The sequence below is a fragment of the Hemibagrus wyckioides genome, linkage group LG17, assembly GCF_019097595.1.
Source record: "Hemibagrus wyckioides isolate EC202008001 linkage group LG17, SWU_Hwy_1.0, whole genome shotgun sequence".
Classification (NCBI taxonomy): Eukaryota; Metazoa; Chordata; class Actinopteri; order Siluriformes; family Bagridae; genus Hemibagrus; species Hemibagrus wyckioides.
Genome location: NC_080726.1, coordinates 19309070 through 19326812, shown reverse-complemented (window position 1 = coordinate 19326812; position 17743 = coordinate 19309070). Strand labels below are relative to the sequence as shown.

The following is a 17743-nucleotide window of genomic DNA, read 5'->3' as shown; positions in this document are numbered from 1 at the left end:
GGTGTTAGGAAGGAAGGATGTAAGCTTGAATCCCAGGTCCCCCAAGCTACCACTGCTGCGCCACCTTAACCTTCAGTTGCTCAATTGTATAAAATGAAAAAAATGGAAGTCGCTTTGGATAAGGGTGTCTGCTAAATGCCGTAAATGTAAGCCTCCTTTAAGAAAAGATCAAACTTTAGATTAAAGGAACAATTTGATCGATTTGTATGCTAATTTTACTAATCATGAGCAGACTCTGAGACCACAGCAATAGTATGCAAATTGTATTACATGCTAATTGGGTGCAACTACGTTTTACTGCTTATTAACATTTTTGGTTAAAGGTTACTCCATCGCATCCTGAATTACTCTGACTCTTGAAGACAATGTGTCTAGTGTTCCCTGGTTCTCAGTGTTACCATCATTATCTTGCTTTTACGTTTTCAGTGGATTCTCCACCACATTACTACCACATTTTATTTATTTTTAATTAATGCACCCCATTTGAAAAATGTCATGCATTTTAATAGATTGTTTACAGAGGAGGAAATTAGCAGCAACTTCTATTTTATGCTAATTATTGAGTAGTATGCCATGTGCACATGCTGTAATTAAAATTAGAATTAGAGCTGAGACATGTTAACAAAGTTCAGAAACAACAAACGGATGTGTGGGATTGGTTGTGGGATAGGAAAAGGGTAGTGCTTAGCACAAATTAACTGGATCCAGTCATTGAGGAAACTGCAGTATGACCTGAATAGGAGCAAGCATTTTCACACACATTTTTTTTTTATTCTTTAGCCACATTTTTATGTTGGGTAGCATTTGTTCATTAACAAATGTAAAAGTGCTAAAATCTATAATTTAGATCATTTTGAACCCTTGTTACTGTGATACAGGAGCCTAGGGCTGAAGACAAGAACTCCATGGCCTTAGCAAGAACTAAGGCAGTTGAGGGCAAGTCATGATTAAGGCCAAAAGAAAGCAAGACAGTCAAGATTTACCAAAAACCATGAAATCCCTTTCAAGGCCAAGCCTTTACTTCAACTAGTTGGTTTATGCATTGTGCCATCAGAGACAAGTCCAAGTACAAATGCCAATATATCCAAGACAAGCGCAAGTCAATACAGAAAAGGTCTCAAGACATTCTAAGAAGAGTACTAGAGTTCTACAGGAGATAATATTTGACAAATACAGTTTTCTGCTATTCCAGCTAAAGTAGCAGTCTCAGACCAAACATGACTGAAATTCACAAAGCCAATTCACTGAAAAGATATCAATGCTTTATGAGAGACACATTTATCTAGGTGGACTTTTACCTGAACCAGTCTCATTGACTGACTCCTGTGAGCCATTAGAAAAAAAAGAAGGTGGGAATGTAGTCCCTGAGCCAGCTTTAAACTGTATTATATTGCCTGTGACAAAAATTGCATTTCATAAAGGATTCTTTTTGTTAAATGTTGAGAATGCATAATTTGATATTTTATTGCATACTCATCAGCAGGATTTAGTGCTTTTGCGGCCAAAGACATCTGCTGCCAGTGTTCTGGCAGCATGCAAATTTATGATTAACAATGATTGTATGTACAGTAAATTTAAAGTGGAAAGTCAGTGGTTCGCTCAGCAGTTGAAGATCTGTCCTAGTGACTGGAATCTCACTAATGCCAATAAATCAATTTTGCATAAGCAATGTCTGTAACCATCAACTGGTCATCTCTGCACTCTCATTGAATTCTGGATTATTCATTCAATAGTTGTTTGTTGTTGGATGCAAATCAAGTTTGCTTTATTACCTTCGGTGAAGGACAGAGTGTTTAATCATAGCAGACATTAATGCATTAATAACTTATTCATGCATTGTTTAAGGGCAAACAATGAACCCTGGATAAAATCAGTGCAGGCATCCTGATTGATTAAATGTGTGGTGGGTTTTTGAGAAGCTTTAATATGGTGAATTTATGACATTTTCAACTATGTAAAGATCTCATTTGCATGCATCTCAAAAAGAAGTAGAATGCTAGTAGTTCTAGTTCAAGTCTTTTCAGCATTCCACTCCAACTCCAATGGAATTCAACAACACACTGATTTTCTAAAAAGCAAATACTATTGAGTGATTGAAATATGCAATAACTAAACTACCATAATAGTAAATTTGAACAACACCACTATGTTTATCTTTATAACAGTCTGTATTCATTACAGCTGTGTTAAACTGGCTCCTAATCAATTGAAAGTCTTCTTAAATAAATATATTAATGTTTATTACATTTTAGCATCGTTAATTGCATGAAAATGAATTTAGTCCCAGTTGATGGTCTAGCGTTAGGGCTATTGTTACAGTATCATAGAGTGACACTGATTGGTCCTGAGAATTGGACCATTCTGGACTAATCCAATTTTTGTTTTTATTTTATTTTTTACCCTTTCTGTTGAAGTTCCCATAACAACAGTGCAGTGCTGCCAAATAGGAAATACAAACTCATAATAGTATTGTCTTCTTTCTCCCTGTCTGTCTTTCTCTCTTTTCCTTTTTTCTCTCCCCCTGGCAGTCAGGAGTGCCAGCAGGCACGGATAATTGAAACACTTGTCCGTTTTTGGAGGAGGATCGTGGTTGGTGGAGCTTGACATATGGTTTTTGTCTTTAATGTGCATTAGTGATCTTCCTCCAAGGAACAACAAGCGCTTTTTCACAGAGACGCCATCAGCCTTGCCTCTCCTCTTCTTCCTCCTCTTCTTCACATGCATGAGTAGTGCTGTTGGTGTGAAACAGACACTGCATTTAAACGCAATACAACAGCATACTCCCAGAAACTTGTTAAAGCTTTGTCAAAGAAACTTTTTATTTATTATTTATCTAGTAAGTTTGGATGATTGATGGATGCTCTGTTGTTTCAAGACCCTTAATTGGGTTGTTTGTTTGAAACTCTTCATTTGGTGTTGAATTCCCTTCACTGGTATTTGTCTTGTGCCTTTAACAATACAACAATACATCACAAAGCAGCTTTATATAAAGAAAGATGTAGTGTTAGTCATGAAATGAGTTGAGCAAAAATGCTCAGTGAGATGACATAAGAAAGAAACCTTAAGAAGAACCAGACTTTGAAGAGAACTCGTCCTCTTCTGAATGACACCGGACAGTGGGAAAATGAATCATTACCCTTGGACAGTTGTATTACTATAAAGCCAAACATTAATGGGTGTTGGAAGGATATTTACTTTGAAGTTCATAATCTTTATCGTTAAATCAGCAGTTCTTAAGGAGCAGTGGTAGTTCGAGTGGCCAAGGCTTTGGGTTGTTGATCAGATCTTCGTTCAAGCCTCAGCACCACAACCGAGCTGCCACCATTGGCCTTGAATAAGGACCTTAACACTCTCCGCTCCAGGGGAGCTGTATCATGGCTGACCCTGCGCTCTGACCCCAACCTCCAAAGTTGTGACTTCTTAGTAAAGTTTCTTAAGTAAAACTATACAATAGGGTGAGTTTTTTTCACTGAAGCAAGGGTTACTTGGCTATAAACTTGTTTTGGGAAGTGCCAATGTTTAAGGCATACACATGGGACAATCCGAAGCAGCAGAAAGTGAGGCACAAGAGCAGAAAGCCCAAAGCAGAAGAACAGTATCAGGGAGAATCAGGCAGGTCCAAAGGGTGAGACAAGCCACAGAAGAAGAAGGTATCAGGGGTACACATATAGCCTGACAGAGAGAGAGAGAGAGAGACACTATTAGGTATGATGTTTGAGCCAAGAATTCAACTCCCTGTGCCCTGAAAGTTTGAAGGTATTTTCTTTACTCCGGAGAAGTAATTATGAGGTTTTACTTGGAACAGCAAAGCAGTGGCTCTAAAACATTTACACGGTATAAAGGAAGAGGAAAATGTGAGGTTGTTCTGTTAAAATATCTACAGGGATGTAGGTAATAATCTATAGAGTCCAGGTTCAGCAAAAAGACCCTGCTTTATTGTTATAAATCCACTCTTCTGGGAAGGCTTTCCACTGGATTTTTGGAGTGGTCTTGTGGAGATTTGTCCATTCAGCTGCAAGAGCATTAGTGAGGTCAGGTAGGGATGTTGGCTAAGGAGGTCTAGGGTGCAGTCAGTGTTCCAGTTCATCTAAAAGGTGTTCAGTGGGCTTGAGGTCAGGACATTTGATTTCTTCTACTGCAACCATGTCTATATAGAGCTAGCTTTGTCATACTGGAACAAATTAGGGCCTCTTAGATCCAGTGAAGGGAAATTGTAAAGATTTTTGGCTATAGTTTGTAAAAGAACCATGTATAGGAGTAATGATCAGGTGTCCACAAACATTGGGCCATATATTGTAGACCTACAATCATTTTTAAATACATTAGTCCAAAACAGGCTTCAGCATACATTAAGGCTCCACGTTGCTGATCGGGTTTAAGCCATTGTTGGCCAATAGAGCAAGGCCCTTAACCCCTTCTTCTCCATTATAACTGCCCCTGCTCTCTGACTTCAACTTCCTCAGCTGGGATATGCAAAGAAAAGAATTCCACTGTGCTGTAAATGTATATGTGGTGATGATGAAGATGATGATGATAAAGGCTGCTTCTTCTTCCTTTTCAATGAATGAAGGCGCTATGTGAAAAATATGTGTGATATGTGTGATTGGTTGTTAAAAAGCAGCCGTACCCCAGCCTATTCCTTACATGATGGATGAGCAGCAATCTTCTTCAGTTGTGAAAAATGTCATAAAATTTTAATAATACCACCTGCAGTACTAGAGAATTCATATGTGATGGCCAGCGCAAAACTACAGAGAGTATGAGAATGTAAGGTTTTCTTCAAGCAATCCTCTCTGACATCCTTTTTTCGCAATAACCTTCAGGAGATTTCCAGATTTCAGATTGATGAACTTGCTAGGAGTACATTACTGACTTCATGTGATTGATGGCATAACTTCATAATAATGTTTCTACAAGGCTTTCTCCATCTACAGGCTTCCTTTCTCATGCAAGTAAAAGTAGAAGAGTAGCCACTGGTACTTGCCAACATACACCAATATGCTGTGCAGCTGCTAATTCCGAATCTATTTGCATTAAAACATAAACATGCCTGTGGACATCATGAATATCCTTCATTATGATTGATATTTTGCAATTTTTTTTTTTTCTTCAAACTTGGATCACTCTTAACCCTGATATTCAAGTATAACATTAGAATGCTGCTTTGTGTCAATGTTACAGCCTTTGTGTGTGTGTGTGTGTGAGTGAGAAAGAGAGGCAAAGGGAATACATATTTGTAGATATATAGAGGCGTTGTGTTTGTGATTTGTTTGTTCAAAAAAAAAACCCAACTTCTCATAACACACTTTTACTTTACTGATGTGGGAGGCTGAATAACCTTGCAGCAGATTTGTTCCGATGCTGACTCTCAACTCGGGCAGTCGATAGCAATAACAATAAGCATGATGCTTATGTGAAAATATGTTCAGAAAGCTCTGCAATGTAAATAGATCCAGTAAGAACAACAGTGTTATGTATAATTAAAGCATATGTGATTGTTATATATGAATATGATGTAATTATTAGGCTCATATACTGTAATTGCAGTACATCAGTGATGGGAACTTCTTTGGATTTTATCTTAATTTGCTCAACATTATAATTCTGTGTCTCAGGACAGCTTCCAGTCTGAGGGCTAACACATGGTCCCCCTCCCCAAACATATACATTTACCACGTTTTAACTCAAGGGAGTTATTCAAAGGATACAGAAACACTACAGAAATTTCCTCATATTCAGAGTCAGGTATGTAGATGATGAGGCTGATCAAGCTACTCATTCAGGAAGGGGGTGTCCAGTCTTATCCGGAAAGAGCTGGTGTGGGTTCAGGTTTTCGTTCCGACCAAGCAGAAGTCACAGTATGAAAACCTGCACCCACACCAGCCTTTTGCAGAAAAGATTGGACACCCCTGGTGTAGATAACCACACATCACCTCCATGCTCATTATTCAGCTACTAATAAAAATAGCACCTGATCCAGCACATCAAGTGTACTAACAATGTACTTAATGAAACAACTAAAGATACTAAACTGAAATGTGCAAGGGATGTGGTCTATTTTATTTTATCAAGCTTTTTATATCAAAAAGGCAGTTTATTTGATTCACTCTGCTGTAAAGAAAATGTTCCCACAGTTTGAAGGACAAGCTATAACCATTGTACCGCTCGCAGTCCCGTGAGTTCAGTTAAACTCCAAACGCCATTCTCAGGGCAGAGATGTGGAAAGTGTATTGTTTATTAAAGCACTTCAGGGACAGGGGTTGTTGTTGTTGCTGTAATAATGTACTTATGGGCAGCTCGGTGTAAAATAATATAATTGAAAGTAGTAATGGAGGCTCATTTAAGTGCAGCACATCTTCAGGATCTGTGAACTGAGCAAATAAAAAAACAGGTAACGAAGTGCTTGTTAACTACAGCGTAAACAACAGAAGGTAGATTTCGCTTTACACGAGTGCGAAACCGAGAAGGTTGGCGGCTTTTTTAGAAAAGTGCAGTCTCCTGGGAAGCGCTGTGTTTTAGCACAAAAGCAATGAATTTGAGCAGGAAGAAGGATTTTATTTCATCTCCCCAAAAATAAATATATATTATAAATAAATAACATGATGGATTTTTTGGCTTGGGTAAGTAGAATTGTGGAATGTGAAGAATGTTTAAAGAAATGAAAGTTTAAAATGACCTTTTTTCTTGCTTTATCTTTAGCAAGTGAAAATAAATTGAATATACTGGTGGCAGATCTAGCGGATGTTTTTAATTATTAGCGTCTTTTGTAGTGTTTTACTTATGTAAGCATAGCTTCATTAGCTTCACTGCTGCTATTAACCCATTACAGCATGCTAACTCATAAAGCTAGATGACTAGCAGTGCTCTCTTTTCATGTTTTATTAGGATCTGACAGATTTTTATCCTATTCACGATGCCAAAATACCTAAGCTTGAAATGCACCAAGAATTTAGTTAGCATGTGTGTTATCTTAAAAATGTCATGTAGCTTGATTTTACTGCTTTCAAGAATCCAGAACAGACAGGAGTGAGGGAATACTGACAGGACTGACAAAGAGGGAGGTTCGGCTAAGCTAGCAAACCACTTGGTCGTAAAAACCAAAACTCAAAACTTTGGAACAACTTGCCGACTTTTTTTAATAAGCACAATCTTTGTTAGAAGAGGATAATAATCATACACTCATTGTTTAGCTAGTTAAGCCAGACGAATTAGCGTTTATCGTATCATTATATAACTTTTTCCAGTTCCTTATTCAACAAAAACATGGGGCTGGGCAGCTAGTTATCACTTGCTAATTAATAAATGTCCATCCCTGCTATAGCTTTCCAACTAAAAAAGTTTATTGTCTGAGTTCTTCACGCTCACAGTTTTCCTGTCAGTATTTTACAATTAACATCAGTTAGTATTAGTCATCCGCTGCGAGATTGAGGTATGTGTCATGTTTAGCTACCTGTCCTGTGCCTTCAGCAGCTACAGAAAAGTGTCTAGAGGTCAAGTTCATGCTAGCAGCCTTTCTGAAGTCTAGATGATTCCAATTTCTGTCAGTCAAGGCAGTTAAGCAGAACTCTGCCCTCGCCGTGGACTCCGTATCAGTCCGCATTTGTTCCGCTACGATGAACGTACCCAAGCTTCTGCAGGGAGGAAACAATCCTGAGTCAGCAGGAAAGGCGCTGAGTGTACCAAGAGGAGGGGAAGAGGTGTTAAATTGAACAGATGTTCCCGTATTCCAGCTGTCTTCCCACCGACTGAATAACATCATTCCGGTTTGTTGAGCCAACAACTGAAGTCAAGACGTTACAGACTTGATGCTTCAGAGGAAGTTCTGCCATTAATAAAAACAGAAATCGAACAAAATGAGCAGATGTGAGGATTTAGCTTTACGCAAACCATGTTGATGGATTTTGTCTTATATTTTCATGCAGTGTTTATTCGAGTTAACTGATGACTGGAGCTATGATTATGATTCAGTCATGTTTTCCTTCACCGATGTGCTGAGTGGTGGCCAATTTGAAAAGAAACACTATCGGGAAGCAGCTTGCTAATGGAAACGAGATTAGCTTAATAGCACCAGCTTTATTTCATCAAATGAGATGCTTTAAAAAAAAAAAGAAAGAGAGAGAGAGAGCGTTTTTTCACAACATTTTTGTAGCCGCAGCAGTAGTGTGCGAGTCTTTTGCTTGTTGAAGCTTTTATCACATTACAGCAAATGGTTGAATCTGAGCATAGATTCACATTTTGACCCTTTTTTTTTTGAGTGAGCAAGAGAAGGTTTAGATATCCTCTAAGCAAAAAATGAAAGCATGTTTTTGATATTTATATTTTATTTTGATTGTGACCTAGCATGTAGATCTGTACAGGAAAGTTCCACATATTCTGTGTAGGGTTCTACAGCTGTTTAACCCCATAAACTTGCCTTTAGAAACAAACTCATATTAAATCAAACAGGAAACTTGTATATCACTAGTATATATCTCTTTGTCATGCTTTTGTCTAAATACCCAATAATAACGGGTTTGAAGAATCGAGCATTTGTTAAAGGAATCCGTCTAAATTTTCAACAGAAAATGAAAACAGAAGCTAGTCGCCGCTGGTTAGCAAAATAGTAATTGGCTGCTAATGAGATTAAGTGGTTATTTGCTGCATTAGCATGAATTTTGCTCATAATGCATGACTATACAGAGATGAAAGGCAGTTTATTAAATCAGGCTGGATAAGAAGTACTTGTTAAGATAACAACTCTCCACTGAAGAGAGATTTCAGTTCTCTGGTGATTTCGTCGCCTTTTCTTCTTCTTTCTGAAAAATCAAGAGGAAAAAATAAATAATGTAGCCTAGTTGAGAGGAAAAAACCACGCACAAATTCAAAACAACAGTAAACAGCCTTTCCGTGGCTATTTTCTCATCTTGGCCAGAGACGCTAGCACTTGCGGCTAACGTAAGCGATTATCAGGAGTAACATGTGGGCAGATTGCTATGCTAATTTGCAGTCACGTGATGTCCGCTGCCCGAGGACATGCCTAGATTGGCCTCAAAATGGCACAACTGCTGTTGTCCCAGATCCTGATAACGCTCCAAGATCACCTCATGCCAAGTTTTTTTTTCTGTCTTGGTATTTTTCTAGTGTTCTCTCACTCTCACTCTTTTTTATTAGCGTGCTTTCGACATTCTGTTCTATTCCACTTCCTCACATTATGCTAATTTTACAGTCCTCCTGCTTTTCATTTTTTGTCAGTGAATGTCTGTTTCAGTGTGTCCAGCTCTCTTTCTCCATCTGTCCGCCGTCTCCATGTCGCTGGTTCCTGCTGTGCATTTTAGTGGTTTTTAGCCCAAAGAGGAAAGATTTTCGTGTCACTTTTCAAATAAATGAGGGACATTTCGCATGCTTGAGAGCCTGAAAATCATTTAAGTGCATCAGGAATATTCACTCCACAGGGGTACAGGGTACACAAACCCCGAGTGTGGCTAGATTTGTGGATTGACTTGTCTGCTTGACTAACACGCCGCTGCAGAGATGTTGACTAGTCAGTGCTTTGCTTGTAATTTCAGTGGAAGTAGATGATCCTAATAAAATTCTGTCAGATTGTATGATAAGGATCACCTAATGATGTAGAGAAACAAACTTTCTTCAAAGTGAGACTGGTTTTCTGTCTTTTAGCGTCTTTTGTCCGTATTTTCTTACCACCAGTATAGTATTGGTCACTTAGGTAATGCCGTGTCATTGGTTGATTTTAGACGAGCGTCCTAGTAGCACTCACATATTATTATTATTAGTAGTAGTAGTAGTAGTAGTATTCTGCATGCTAGTAACACTGATCTCAACTCTATATCTCTTTTATCATGTTATTTTTCATCCCTGACAGGTTAAAAATAATACAATAGAATCCTGAATTTAGGCGAAAATGATTTCAGACAAATCCCTGACCTTCTCTTGGTCTAAGATGCGTAACTTTACACACAATTTTCTTACTTCAGTTGACCCCCAGGATGTGAATATGGATACTAGGGCAAAGAAATTTTATAAAAAAAAGAATATAGTTAAGAATATAGAAAGAATAAAAACAACAACAAAAATTAGCACAATTGTTATATGCAAAACAGGCTTAGGGTACATCTCTATCAGATCACTAGTTCACTAGTCAGAGCACCTATCAGAAATTTGGACACTTTAAGGGTAATCGGAAGTCTTGTCAACTCAGTGTAATGAAAAGTTTGCTACCTTAAAAAAGGAAGCATTGATATTTCCTGACTTTGTTCACTATGCACAGGAAATGACATCATATTTTGCTAAAACCTCTTCTACTAATGAAACTAGCTTGTTATTGTTGTGATTACTTATGATAGCAATGTGTAACTTTGTCATTCTATACTGTTACAGTTTGTTTGGGTCCAGCACATATAATGATAGACAGCAATGTGTGTGATTAAGCTAAAAGAATGTAAATGACATATAAAGTATAATTATTTTTTTTTACAGTTATCAGGTATTTGAGGTTATGGCACTATGGAATTGGCCCAATGTGTAGTGAATCAGGGTTCTTTGCGTGCCCCAACTTGAAAGCTAGGGAGCTAGAGAGCAAATTGAAATGCATCCTTACAGAGAACATGAAAAAAATGCTGAGAAAATGCACAAGGAGCAAAAAAAGAACCCCAAAAACATGCAGACATATTTGGAACAAAGGCTTGACAGGACCAATATTAAAACAAACACACATGGAGAACTACTGAATAAGCATGAGAGTTGGGATGTCTACACTGATCAGGCATAACATTATGACCACTGACAGGCGTCGTGAATAACACTAATTATCTCCTCATTACACCACTTGTTAGTGGGTGGGATGGGAAATACTACAGTTTGACGACTGGATCAGAGCATCTCCAAAACTGCAGCTCCTGTGGGGTGTTCCTGGTCTGCAGTGGTCAGTATCTATGGAAGGATGGAACAGTGGTGAACCAGTGATGGGATCATGTGTGGCCAAGGCTCATTGATGCAAGTGGGGAGTGAAGGCCGGCCCATGTGGAAGAAGGTGGCCTGGTCTGATGAATCACATTTTCTTTTACATCACATGGATGGTTGGGTGCATGTGTGTCACTTATCTGTGGAACACATGGCACCAGGATGCACTATGGGAAGAAGGCAAGCTGGCGGAGGCAGAATCATGTTTTGGGCAATGTTCTGCTGGGAAACCTTGGGTCCTGCTATCCATGTGGATGTTACTTTGACATGTACTACCTACTTAAGCATTGTTACAGATCATGTACACCCTTTCATGGAAACATTATTCCCTGATGGCTGTGTCCTCTTTCAGCAGGATAATGCGCCATGCCACAAAGCAAAAATGGTTCAGGAATGGTTTGATGAGCACAACAACCAGATTGAGGTGTTGACTTGGCCTCCAAATTCCCCAGATCTCAATCCAATTGAGCATCTGTGGGATGAGCTGAACAAACCGATCCATGGATGCCCCACCTAGCAAATTATAGGACTTAAAGGATCTGCTGCTAACACCTTGGAGCCAGATACCACAGCACACCTTCAGGAATCTAGCAGTCCATGAGTCCATGCCTCTTCAGGTCAGGGCTGTTTTGGCAGCAAAGGAGGGACCAACACAACTTTAGGCAGGTTGTCATAATGTTATGCCTGATCGGTTTATATCTCAATCGACCAGTAAACATTATAGTCATAAAACTCCTAGTTTACTGTGTAACTATACATGTGAGGACTTTCCTAACCTGCACAGTGACTCCACAGGTAAGTTGTTGTCATCAACAGACCTGTGAGGATTTTCTCCATATTTTACTCTCCTTTTGAGGACATTTTTCCCCCATGAACAGTCTACTTTCCAGAGAGTACACATGCAGAACGTGCAACCTATTTGCTATTAATATGGTAATCTCCCTGAAGAACAAAAGGAGAGGGCTACTGTACTCTTCCAGGAGAGAACATTTGAAACTCAGCAAGCCGCGTGATTAAAACAGCAAGACTCAGAAGACCCACAGAAACAGAAAAAAAAATGCTCCCAGAAAAAGATTCATGGGTTATTCATAGCAGTGTCTGAGTAAAAAAGATCCAGCTTACTCTCAGCTGGACTTCTTCTGAGCTCGACGCTAACTCTAACACCAGCATGACTTCCTGATGACATGAAGAGTTTTACGAGTGTACTTAGCAAAGGAAATAGCTATCCCACTGAATCAGACCAGCACTTTAGAATGGCTTGCAATCTTACTGTGACATTTCTTTTTGAATGAGCAATTTATATTTTTATCTTTTCACATTGCAGGCCAGAACATATATAGGAAGACATATATATGTATAGGAAATAACACTAACTGCATTTTTTTTTTAACTCAATGCTTATAATTTTATTGTCAAAAAATATATATATTTTTAGAATATAATGTTGAGTAGCATCCTTCACTAATTGGATCTTGTAATAAATAAAAATAAAATGCCAGAGACTTTTCTGCAGGGGGAAAAAGCCATGCGGGGGAATGGAAGGTGACAAGTGAGAAATTGCAATTTGTCCAGGATGGTTGCGTGGGAAAAGGGAATGATGGTGGTGGAGAAAAAAAGTGATGCAAAATTTCAACAGTTCCACATTTGCTACATGGTTTTAGCAAAGCACAAAGAAAGATCAGGGTTTAACTGTTTGACAGACTTTTTCGGACACTAGAAATTATCTTTTTTTATTGACTGTAATAAGAATTGATGATCTCCTGAGTATTATAGCATTTGATTTATTGAAACAAAATAGAGTTGTATTCAGAGTTGATTTGTGTATATGTGGAGAGAAATGAACACAGAAGTCGTGGTACATTCAGACCTTGGGCTTAACAACAGACTACAAGAAATGAAGGTGTCTTTCATGCTATGGTCAAGTTTTCTTTAAAGAGCATATCGAATGAACAATATAATGTGCTAGATCAAGTGCTGTTCATTAATCTGCATAATTAAAGTGGAAGCCATGTTGTTAAGGTAAACCATATGTGCATGGATTCGAGCTATAATGCAATATATGGTATCAAGTCGAGTGCTGACTGAGCATAGAGAATTTTTTCCCTGGGTCCATGCTGATTCCTTTGTCCTCCATAAAACATGCCTTCTAATTAATTAGATAGGACCATGTAGATAGTTGGGTTCTTATACCACTGACATGTACCCTTGACCAAATACTGCCCCATAGGCTCCTAAAGCCTGAGTAGCTGGTATTGTTGCAGTTCACATATTTAACATATTTGTTTACAGCATAACAAGAATTTGGGAATTAATTCCAAAATATCCATACTGGAAGTGAGTCCAGAAAATCCAGGCAATCAGTCTGTCTCTCTGGAGGCATAGCTAATATCCACATTTCACCTAGCCTGGATTACTTGGCAGACAAATGGGTGTCGACTACAGCCTAATACAATTGGGTTCTGTAATATAATATGTAGTACAAAAGCATGAATTGTACCAATCCCTGTCTCTCTTTTTTGCTCTCTCCATCCTTGTGTACTGGCACCTTTGTATAATGGGATTTTCGCTTGGGTAATAGCATTTCTAATGAAAGCATTGTGCAGGTTTTCTATATGTACCTCTGTGATAGAAATGTGGCGTAACAAGGCTGTAGAGTGTGAGAAGAAGGAATCGAGGAATGAAACGACTGAAGCCTTCATATAAAGCAGGTGATGGAAATCTTTTTTTACTCCTGCTTTTGACTGCCACCACCAATAGAAGGACTGTCTTCTCCTGAAGTGCTCTGAAGTGTTTCTGGATGTGTGTTTGTGTGCTTGCATGCTGACTTGAACACATCACCATGAGAAAGGAAAGGAAGAAGTATGTTTTCTGCAGGACAAAAATACAGACCTGACACCAGTATGGTTTTTTAAGTCTTCTCACTGTCTTTTGGATCTCTCTTGCTGTCTCTCCTACTCCTTCTAAGCAGGAAGTATTCTACTGAGCCATATACAGAATCAGGACAAATCAAGAAAATAGGATGGAAAATGCTTCATGAAGCCTGTAAAATTCTGTTTCTAAAACACGGCTACATTTGGCATATATGCTTAGATGAGTCATACGACTACTTGCTGGTGCACCACATCAAAAATCTTGTGCTTGTATTCCAGGCTTCAAAGGGCTCTACACCTCAGTATCTATGTGGTTTTGTTCAGACATGCTCACCAAACTTCAGAGGACTCCAAGATATAAGCGATCCTCAGAGCTTCAGCTTCCAGTCTGAAAGGTCCTCTGTCTTTCTGGGAAGATCTAAAGACTTACTCAAGTGTTTCGATCTTTAAATGTAGACTAAAGATCTAGACCCAAGTGTTTTCTGAATGGCAAATTGTTCAAGCTTGATAGAATAGCTTGTACTGCTTTCGAACCTTTTGAGAGAAAACTCTCTGCTTAAGGGTTCTACAATTAAGAGCTCAATCCGGATGGAACCAAATAATTATTATTCTATACTGATGAATATCCTTTACATTCCGAATTAGTTCATCACTCACAAATACATGACCTAAGAATACATCCTGAGTTAAAGATTCACAGTTTGGTCACGTATGCAAGGGAAACTCTAGGCAGCTACCATACAGATTCTACTGGAGTGCAGAGATCTGTGTCAAACTAAGATGTGGACCAAGTAAGTGGAAATGGCCAGAGGGGCCAGACGTCCAACCATAAAAAGGAATTTAGGGCCAGGAATGTCGACCTTGATCACAGAACAAGGAGGGGTATTGATCCAAAATCAAAACCACCACCGCCATTGGCAAATTTCTGTTTCCCTCACTTATTAACGGCCTTTGGCAGACACCCTTAACCAGAAGGACTTACATTTATCTCATTTGTACCACTGAGCAGATAAGGGTAAGGATCTTGCTTAAAGGCCCATGAGCTTGGCATTAGTGAGATTTAAACTCACAACCATCTGACGCTTATCATGTTAACCACTGAGCTACAACTTCACTTTTTTGTGTGGAAAAAAAAACAACAATCTGCAAGGTGTCGCAGAGGATTGTGTTGGCACCTTTCAGCTCTGGGGTCCCTTGTGTTAACTTGGGGTGCTGTTTGTGTGGAATTTCAGATTTGGTATCCCTTTGTCCTCCCCCAAACATGCATTCTAATCAATTAGATAGGAACATGTAGATAGTTGGGTTCATATACCACTGACATGTACGCTTGACCAAATGTTGACCCATGGGCTCCAAAAGCCTGCTTCCTTTTCTGTATTAGGAAATGTGCAGTAAAATATCCCATGAAGTAAAGTTTCTACATTTGGGTGGTGAAGCCTTTTGAGGTTAACAGATGTTGTTCCACTTCAGAAGTTAATGGAAACCCAATGCTTTACATTTTCTTTTGACAGCTTCTCAGAAATCCACTTGGTAAAATATTTGTATGGGAACATTTCTACTGTGGAATATTACTTTCTAACATTATTACCTTAATGCATACTGATGTGTGTTTTGTTTCTTTTCCAAACCTTCTGAATGCATCGAATAGAGCAATTTTTCATAGCTACAGTTTTCAGAGTCTTTAGTTTGTCCCTTTGGGGGGAACTGTAAAATTTCTTCGAAGAGGTCTACGTTCAAGAAAAGCCGAACCATCAGGCAAGTACTGACTGGATATCATTAGTGCTTATCGCTGTGAGTGATTGGTTGACTGTTGATGAGGTGTTTAAAAATATCTGCAACATTAAAGTTTAAATTTACTTCATTTATCTGACCAAATTGACCGTCAACTGAGGCTAGATAGAATTGCTTAAGGACACAACAGGACATAAAAACGGACAAGAATTTTCAACCTTGCATTTCGTACCCCAGTTCCTTACACTTAGCTACCACTGCTTGACATGCTTACCCCTGCAAGGGCAGTAATGATGGTTCTGGTGCAGCTCAACCTGACTGCTATATTACGTGCACTATACAGACAAAAATGTGCTGACACCTGACCACTTGTATGTGCTTGTTGAACATCCCATTCCAGATTTAACCCCTGTGCTGAAATAATAAGCTCCACTCTTCTGTGAAGGTTTTAGACTAGATGTTGGAACAATGGCTATGGATTTGTGTTCATTCAGCTACAAGAGCATTAGTGACATCAAACAATGATGTTGGATGAGGAGGCCTGGGGTGCATTCAGTGTTTCAGTTTATCCCCAAGGTGTTCAGTGGCATTGAGGTCAGGGATTTTTGTAGGACACTCGAGTTCCTTAACTCCAAACTTGGCAAACCACGTCTTCATGAACATTGTTATGTGCTCGGGGCATTGCTATGCTGGATCACGTTAAGGCTTCTTATTTGTAACTGTATGACCAGTTTCCACTTTAGGCTCCTGGCTATGGATTTCAGTCACGTGGTTGGGATTCAAAGTCAAAGAAATTGTGTTTTATAACAATTTTAAATCCAGATTTTAAATGTCATCTCGATGATCAATTTCTATCCCTATTCAAGTAGAAACATGCCTGGTAATTTCTGAAAAAAACTACCCAGGAGTGTTGCCAAGATGTGTGGCGAAAGGACAGACTTATCTACAGCGACAGGATGCACGAAATAGATTATGTTTATTTCTGATCGCTATAGCTGTGGCCGCAGCTGTTGTTTCTTAAAGTCCTTAATATCTGTTCAGTGCTGGTCCCTTGATAGTACCTTTTCTGTAATGAACGAGGTAATTGGGGTCTAATACTTGACTGAGCATGATGGGCTTGCAGTCAGTAATTGCACTATAACTAAAAACTTTTGAAAAACTTTTACACATGAGTTTCTGAATTACGATTAAATAAAGTGCTTTAGAAGTTTCTCTGTCTCGTTCTCGTTAAACCCTCAATCACAGCAAGACTCAAGACTTTGAAAATTCTCTTCCTCTCCACCTTTATCTCTTGCTGTCAGATGGGTGTGTGTGGAGGGGGTGAGAGAGAGCGACATTAATAATGCAGTGATGATGAGGAACTGACAGTGAGCTGAAGCTCCTCATACACACTAGGACGGAAAGAGAATGCACACTGAGGTACACTAAGTTAATATTATAAGAGTATAGCATGAGTGATGGCGGCATTTTCATCTTAACCCATCTTTTGTGGTAAGTGTTTTTGAAAATGAATAAATGTATCCAACGATCAAGAGCATCACCTTGGTTATACCCCCACCCATCTTCATGCAGTCTTTATAAACATTACCCAGCAGTCCTCAGAACGGATTAATGAAAAACACAACAAATCCGTTACGAGCCTTTTGTAGTATGTTTAAGCCTTTTCATTTCTTAATTATGAATCATCTTGACAAAACATCAGCATAGTTGTCAGTTTGCAGATAATTAAGCTACTAGTTTGCAGGCAGCGTGGAGGCACCTGACACCTGAACAAAGACGCAGAGATGAGCCAAGGAAAAGCCTTGAAATATGACATGCTGGGAAATCTGTTAAGGGAAATTATTTTTAACACCTTTTCACAGAAGGCGATTATAAATACTGTTTACTGTATTCTGCGTAATATCTCCATTCTGATTGTTCAGAAGGCATTGATTTATTTATATTAACAGCATCGGATTCTAAACATTGAACATTTCTATAGTAATAGCTTGTTCACGGGATTTGTATGGGACATATTCCACAAAATGTTGATTCAACAGGTTGGGAAGGAGTCTCCAGTCTCAGTGTTTCATAAAAGAATTAAAACCGCAAAGTTTTCCCGACATCTTCGGAACAAAGGAGGTTACACTTTACAGTTTCTTAGGTAGGAAGACAGCATCTACACAAACCCCTTGATTTTAACCTCC

The 17743-nt window shown here is 38.8% G+C and overlaps 1 protein-coding gene across 2 annotated transcripts in view; it reads left to right on the top strand.

Annotated features, from left to right (window-relative positions):
* The window catches only part of lsamp (limbic system associated membrane protein), a 619635-nt gene that overhangs the window by 524857 nt on the left and 77035 nt on the right, over nt 1-17743 (top strand). The gene's annotated exons all lie outside the window — the stretch shown is intronic.